This window comes from Cervus elaphus, chromosome 4, assembly GCF_910594005.1.
Source record: "Cervus elaphus chromosome 4, mCerEla1.1, whole genome shotgun sequence".
Taxonomy (NCBI): domain Eukaryota; kingdom Metazoa; phylum Chordata; class Mammalia; order Artiodactyla; family Cervidae; genus Cervus; species Cervus elaphus.
The window spans coordinates 47,800,046-47,806,053 of record NC_057818.1 but is presented as its reverse complement, the minus strand read 5'-3'; positions in this window follow the sequence as shown (position 1 = coordinate 47,806,053).

Genomic DNA, 6,008 nt, shown 5'->3' with positions numbered 1-6,008 from the left:
CTTCATTTGTCTGTAGTGTATACTTTAAATATATATACACACACAAACATATATATATATATATATAGCTGGATTTGCTATGATTGCTATGATTTACTAATATTTTCTTGAGGATTTTTGTGTCTACATGAAGGATACTGGTCTATAATTTTGTTCTGTTTTTTGTCTCGTTTGGTATCAGGTTGATGGTGGCCTCACATAAGGAGTTTGGAAGTATTGCCTCCTTTTAATTTCTTGAAGAGGTAGTATAGAATTGGTGTTAATTAATCTTTGAATGGTATAATTTTCCAGTGAAACCATTTGGGCCTTGCAATGGACTGAATGTGTCTCCTCAAAATGTGTTGACATCGTAAGCCCCACTGTGATGGTATTGAGATGGAGCCTCTCAGGATAATTAGGTCATGAGGATAGAGCCCTCCTAAATGAGATTAGTGCTTTTAAAAAAGGGGCTCCAGTGAGTTCTGTCACCCTGTCCTGTCATATGAGGATGACAGGACAAGAAGATGACAGTTTTCAATCTGGAAATGTTCACTAAAACTAAATGTTCACTAAAACAAAGTCACGAGAAGATAGTCACCAAAACTATGCTAGCACCCTAATCTCAGACTTCGGCCTCCAAGCTTGTGAGAAATAAATATGTTTATAAGCTACCCAGTCTGTGATTCTGTGTTATAGGAACCCAAGCTAAATAGGACAAATTTGTACCAGAAATGGATGCTAATCTAACAAATATCTAAAAACATGGAAGCTGCTTTGGAACTGAATAGTGAGTGGATAAAAGCTGAAGAGTTTTGACATGTACGCAAAGAATAATGAATGATAAGGGTGATTCTGGTGAAACCTCAGAAAAGAGGAGAGCTGAAATGAAAACCTCAGTCTTCTTGGAAAATAAATTATGAACAAAATGTTGGTAGAAATATGAATAGTAAAGACCATTCTGGTTCATTCTGAGCTGGAAATGAACGTATTATTGGAAGTGGGAGGAAGGGTCATTCTTTTTATAAAGTGGCAAAGAACTTGGCTAAATTGTGTTTGTGTTCTAATGTTTTGTGGAAAGTAGAACTTTAAAGCAATGAAATTGAAGATGTGGCTTTGCTCCTTCCGGCTGATGATAATGAAGTGCAAGAAAAGAGAAATGACTTAAAAGATGGAATTTCTGAAGCAGAACCTAAAGATCTGAAAAATTCTCAGCTGAATAGATAGTGTTAAAATACTGTTAAAGTGAGGGCATAGATTGGGAAAGAATAGCATCTCGTAAGTTGGTTTGGAGACATTGGGAAGACCCTGATGATGCTGGGGCCATTGAACTCCTAAGTTTAGAGTCTGCTTTACCAGTGGAAGTGGCATCCCCATCCAGAGGCAACATTTCCACCTCCATTTAATGGGATAGGCACTGCATTGCCTGAAAAGCATAATGATCTCCCCTGAGGCAGAGGCCATGTGACTCTTCAGAAACTGTCCCTGCTACCCCTGTTTATTTCTGGGCCCATCACTAATAGACTCAAGTCCCAGCAGACTCCTAAAGGTGAAGTTCAAAGTGCGACCTGAGAGGAGGTGTGCTACACTCAAAAAGAACTGCTTGAGTTTTCTAATTTGTACAGACAGAAATCCAGGGAACAAGTATGGGAATGGATATTAAGACGTAGAATAATGGTGGAAGGAAGATGATTGGAAATCTGGTGACAGTGAAATGTGGGAAAGAGAAGTGTGGATAGGCTTCTCTGGGCAAAACATTTAAAGTTATTTGTGTCCTGTGTAATTGCTCACTAAAGGGTGACCTCAGCAGAGGATTTAATAATCAAGTGGATAGGATGGTCTCTTCTGTGGATAAGTTTCTTTTCCCAGTCACCCCCCATTATCATCCAATGGGCTTATGAACATAGTGGTGGCAGGGGATGGACATTATGCATGGGCTCAGCAACATGGACTTCCATTCACCAGGGTCACCTGACTGCCCACTGTTGGGTGCTCATTCTGCCTGCAGAGAAAAACACATAACAGGCAATGTTTTCTGAGCTTTTAATATGTGCCAGGGGCTATTCTAAGGACTTTGCACTATTAACTCATCTAACCCTCCTAACAATGCTACGAAGTAGTATTTTCCAGTTAAGAAACTGGCACAGCCACCTTGGAAGACAGTTTGGTGGTGGTTTTACAAAAGTAAACAGACTTTTTTTTTTTTTGACTACACTGTGCAGCATGCAGGATTTTAGTTCCCTTCCCTGATCAGGGATCAAACCCAGGCCCCTGCAGTGAAAGCATGGAGTCTTAACCACTGGATGGCCAGGGAAGTCCAACATACTCTTTCTTATCATACAACCCAGAAATTAAGATCCTTAAGTAGATGAAAACTTATGTTTACACAAAAACCTGTACACAGATACAGCAGCTTTATTCATAACTGTCAAAACTTAGAAGCAACCAAGATGACTTTCAGTAGGTGAATGGATAAAGTGTGATACCTCCAGACAAGGAACTATTCAGTTCAGTTCAGTCGCTCAGTCATGTCCGACTCTCTGCGCCCCCATGGACTGCAGCATGCCAGGCCTCCCTGTCCATCACCAACTCCCAGAGTTTACCCAAACTCATGTCCATTGAGTCGGTGATGCCATCCAGCCATCTCATCCTCTGTCGTCCCTTCTCCTGCCCCTCAATCCCTCCCAGCATCAGGGTCTTTTCCAATGAGTCAACTCTTTGCATGAGGTGGCCAAAGTATTGGAGTTTCAGCTTCAGCATCAGTCCTTCCAATGAACACCCAGGACTGATCTCCTTTAGGATGGACTGGTTGGATCTCCTTGCAGTCCAAGGGACTTTCTCAAGAGTCTTCTCCAACACCACAGTTCAAAAGCATCAATTCTTCGGCGCTCAGCTTTCTTCACAGTCCAACTCTCACATCCATGCATGACCACTGGAAAAACCATAGCCTTGACTAAACGGACCATTGTTGGCAAAGTAATGTCTCTGCTTTTTAATATGCTATCTAGGTTGGTCATAACTTTCCTTCCAAGGAGCAAGCGTCTTTTAATTTCATGGGTGCAATCACCATCTTCAGTGATTTTGGAGTCCCAAAAAATAAAGTCTGATACTGTTTCCACTGTTTCCCCATCTATTTCCCATGAGGTGATGGGACCAGATGCCATGATCTTAGTTTTCTGAATGTTGAGCTTTAAGCCAACTTTTTCACTCTCCTCTTTCACTGTCATCAAGAGGCTGTTTAGTTCCTCTTCACTTTCTGCCATAAGGGTGGTGTCATCTGCACATCTGAGGTTATTGATAGTTCTCAAACCAAGAAAATCTCAAAACACTGAAGAAGAACCCTTGAGTAACAAGTTGCGTCTAATTCCTCCCTGGGACTCTGCCGGAAGTGTTGGAGATTCTGGTTTTTTTTCTTTAGTTAGTTATCAGTTCTGCGACCCGCCCCTTCTGGAGACCGCAGGGAATGCTAAACATAGTCACTAGTGTGGCAGGCGCATAGAGGAGTGTGTGTTCTCGCTGGATTCTTCAGGAGCAAGCAGTTGGGTTTGGAACTGGGTGGTAAAACTGCCAGGGGCAGGATCCCAGAGCGAGCTGGGTGTCACTGTGCCTGAGTGAGTACGTTACGTGGATGGGGTTGTGTCTGTGCGTGAGACTACTATAATTAGCCAACTTAACATATGTAGACATTACATTAGGAACAACATATGTTGTTCTTACGCTTCCCATAGTCTGGGAAGACCCACATGCCATGGAGCAGCTAAGCCCTTGCCCTAGAGCCCATTCTCTGCAACATGAGAAGCCACCACAGTGAGAAGCCTGTGCACCTCAACTAAAGAGTAGCTCCTGTTCTCTGCAACTAGAGAAAGCCTGCATGTAGCAAGGAAGACCCAGTGCAGCCAAAAATAACTAAATAAATCACTTAAAAAAACAAAAGTACCTACCATAGCAAACAAACAACACAAAAGTCCTCAACAAAATACTAACAAACTAAATCCAGTAACTTTTTAATTTTATACACCATGACCAAATGTGATTTATGCCAGGAATGTAAGGTTGGTTTAACATGCAAAAATCAATCAATATAACACATCATGTTAATAGAATGAAGGACAGAAAACACATGCCACAGGACAAATATTTAACAATATTCTTTATCCTTTCATGATAAAAACACTCAACAAACTCAGAATAGAAAAAAAAAACTTCTTCAAATAAGGGGCATCTATGAAAAATCACGGCTAACTTCATAATAAATGGAGAAAGACTGAATGTTTTCTCCTAAGTTATGTGGCATAGATATGTACAATTGAATGTGCATGCTAAGTTGCCTTAGTTATGTCCAACTCTTTGCAATCCCATGGACTCTAGCCCAACAGGCTTTCCGTCCATGGGGTTCTCCAGCCACGAATACAGGAGTAGGTTACCGTTTCCTCCTCCAGAGGACCTTCCCGGCCACGGAATCGCCTGCACTGGCAGGCGCGTTCTTTACCACTAGTGCCACCTGGGAAGCCCCACAATAGAATAGTATCAGCAATAAAGAGTAATAAAATATTGATACATGCAATAAGGATAAACCTTAAAAATATGTTAAGCGAAAGAATCCAATCACAAAAGAAAACAAATATTGTACAATTTTATTCATATCCACCGACTCAATGGACAAGAATTTGAGCAAACTCTGGGAGATAGTGAAGGACATGAAAGCCTGGAGTGCTGCAGTCCATGGGGTCACGAGTCGGACAGGACTTAGCAACTGAACAACAACAACAATTCATATGAAAGGTCTAGAATAAGCAATTATACAGATAAAGATAGGAGATTAATGGGTGCCTGGAACTGGGGGGTAGGGGGACAGAAAGTGGTAATGATTGTTAATGGATATAGGGTTTCTTTCTCAGGTGATGATAATGTTCTAAAACCAGAAAATGTGGGGATGGTTGTATGACTGTGAATATACTAAAAACCACTTGAACTAAACACTTTAAATGTGAGAACTTCTTGGTATGTTAATTATATATTGACAAAGCTTTTTAAAAGGTATAAAACTTCTCCAATGAAAATTATAAAACATTGCTGAGAGAAATTAATGAAGACCTAAAGAAAATGAGAGATATACTATGTTTGTGACTTGGAAATTCAGTATTAAAACAATTCACCTTTTTTTTTTTTTTAAGAGTCAAAGAAATGCCAGTTAAAATTCCTCCAGGTTTTAAATTACCCACCAAAAAAAAAAAAAAAAAATTAACCACCAGTTCTCAAAATATATATGGAATTGCATAAGGCCTAGAATACCCAATATAATGAAAAAGAATAAAGCTTAAAGTGCACACCATATTTCAATATTTATTCTAAAACAGTTCAGTATAAGTACAAGAATAGCTAAATATACCAAAGAGACAAACTAAGAGTACAGAAAACATGCACACATATAAGGTCACTAGTCCTATTACAAATGCACTGTTGCAATTCAATAAATAGTTCTAGAACAACTTGTTATGCATATGGTAAAAAAAAAAACTTGGACCCTCACCTCAAAAGAAATAAACAGAATTAATTTGAGATGGATTATAGCTCTAAATGAGAAAGGTGAAATAATTATGTCTCTAGAAGAAAAACAGAATTCTACCTTCATGTCTTTATGGCAAAGACATCAATAATAAACAAAAGATTAATAAAGTGAACTTCATTCAAATTAAGAGCATCTGTTCTTGAAGACTTCATTATCACAGTGAAAAGGCAAGCCATACCCCCAGAAAGATATCCACAATAAATATGTCTTACAAAGTCCTCATATCCCAGCATATAAAAATACCTATAAACAAATAGCAAAAAACACAAACTGATTTTAATGAAATGGTCAAGAGTGAAAAAAGCAGTTCAGCATAATGATCATCCAAATGGCCAACATATGAATCGATGCTAAAGTGAGTATCAGGGAAATGCAAATAAAAATCACACTGAGATACTACTATCCACCTACTGGTATGGTAAAAATTAAAAAGATTGATAATACCAAGCATTTAAGAAGATAT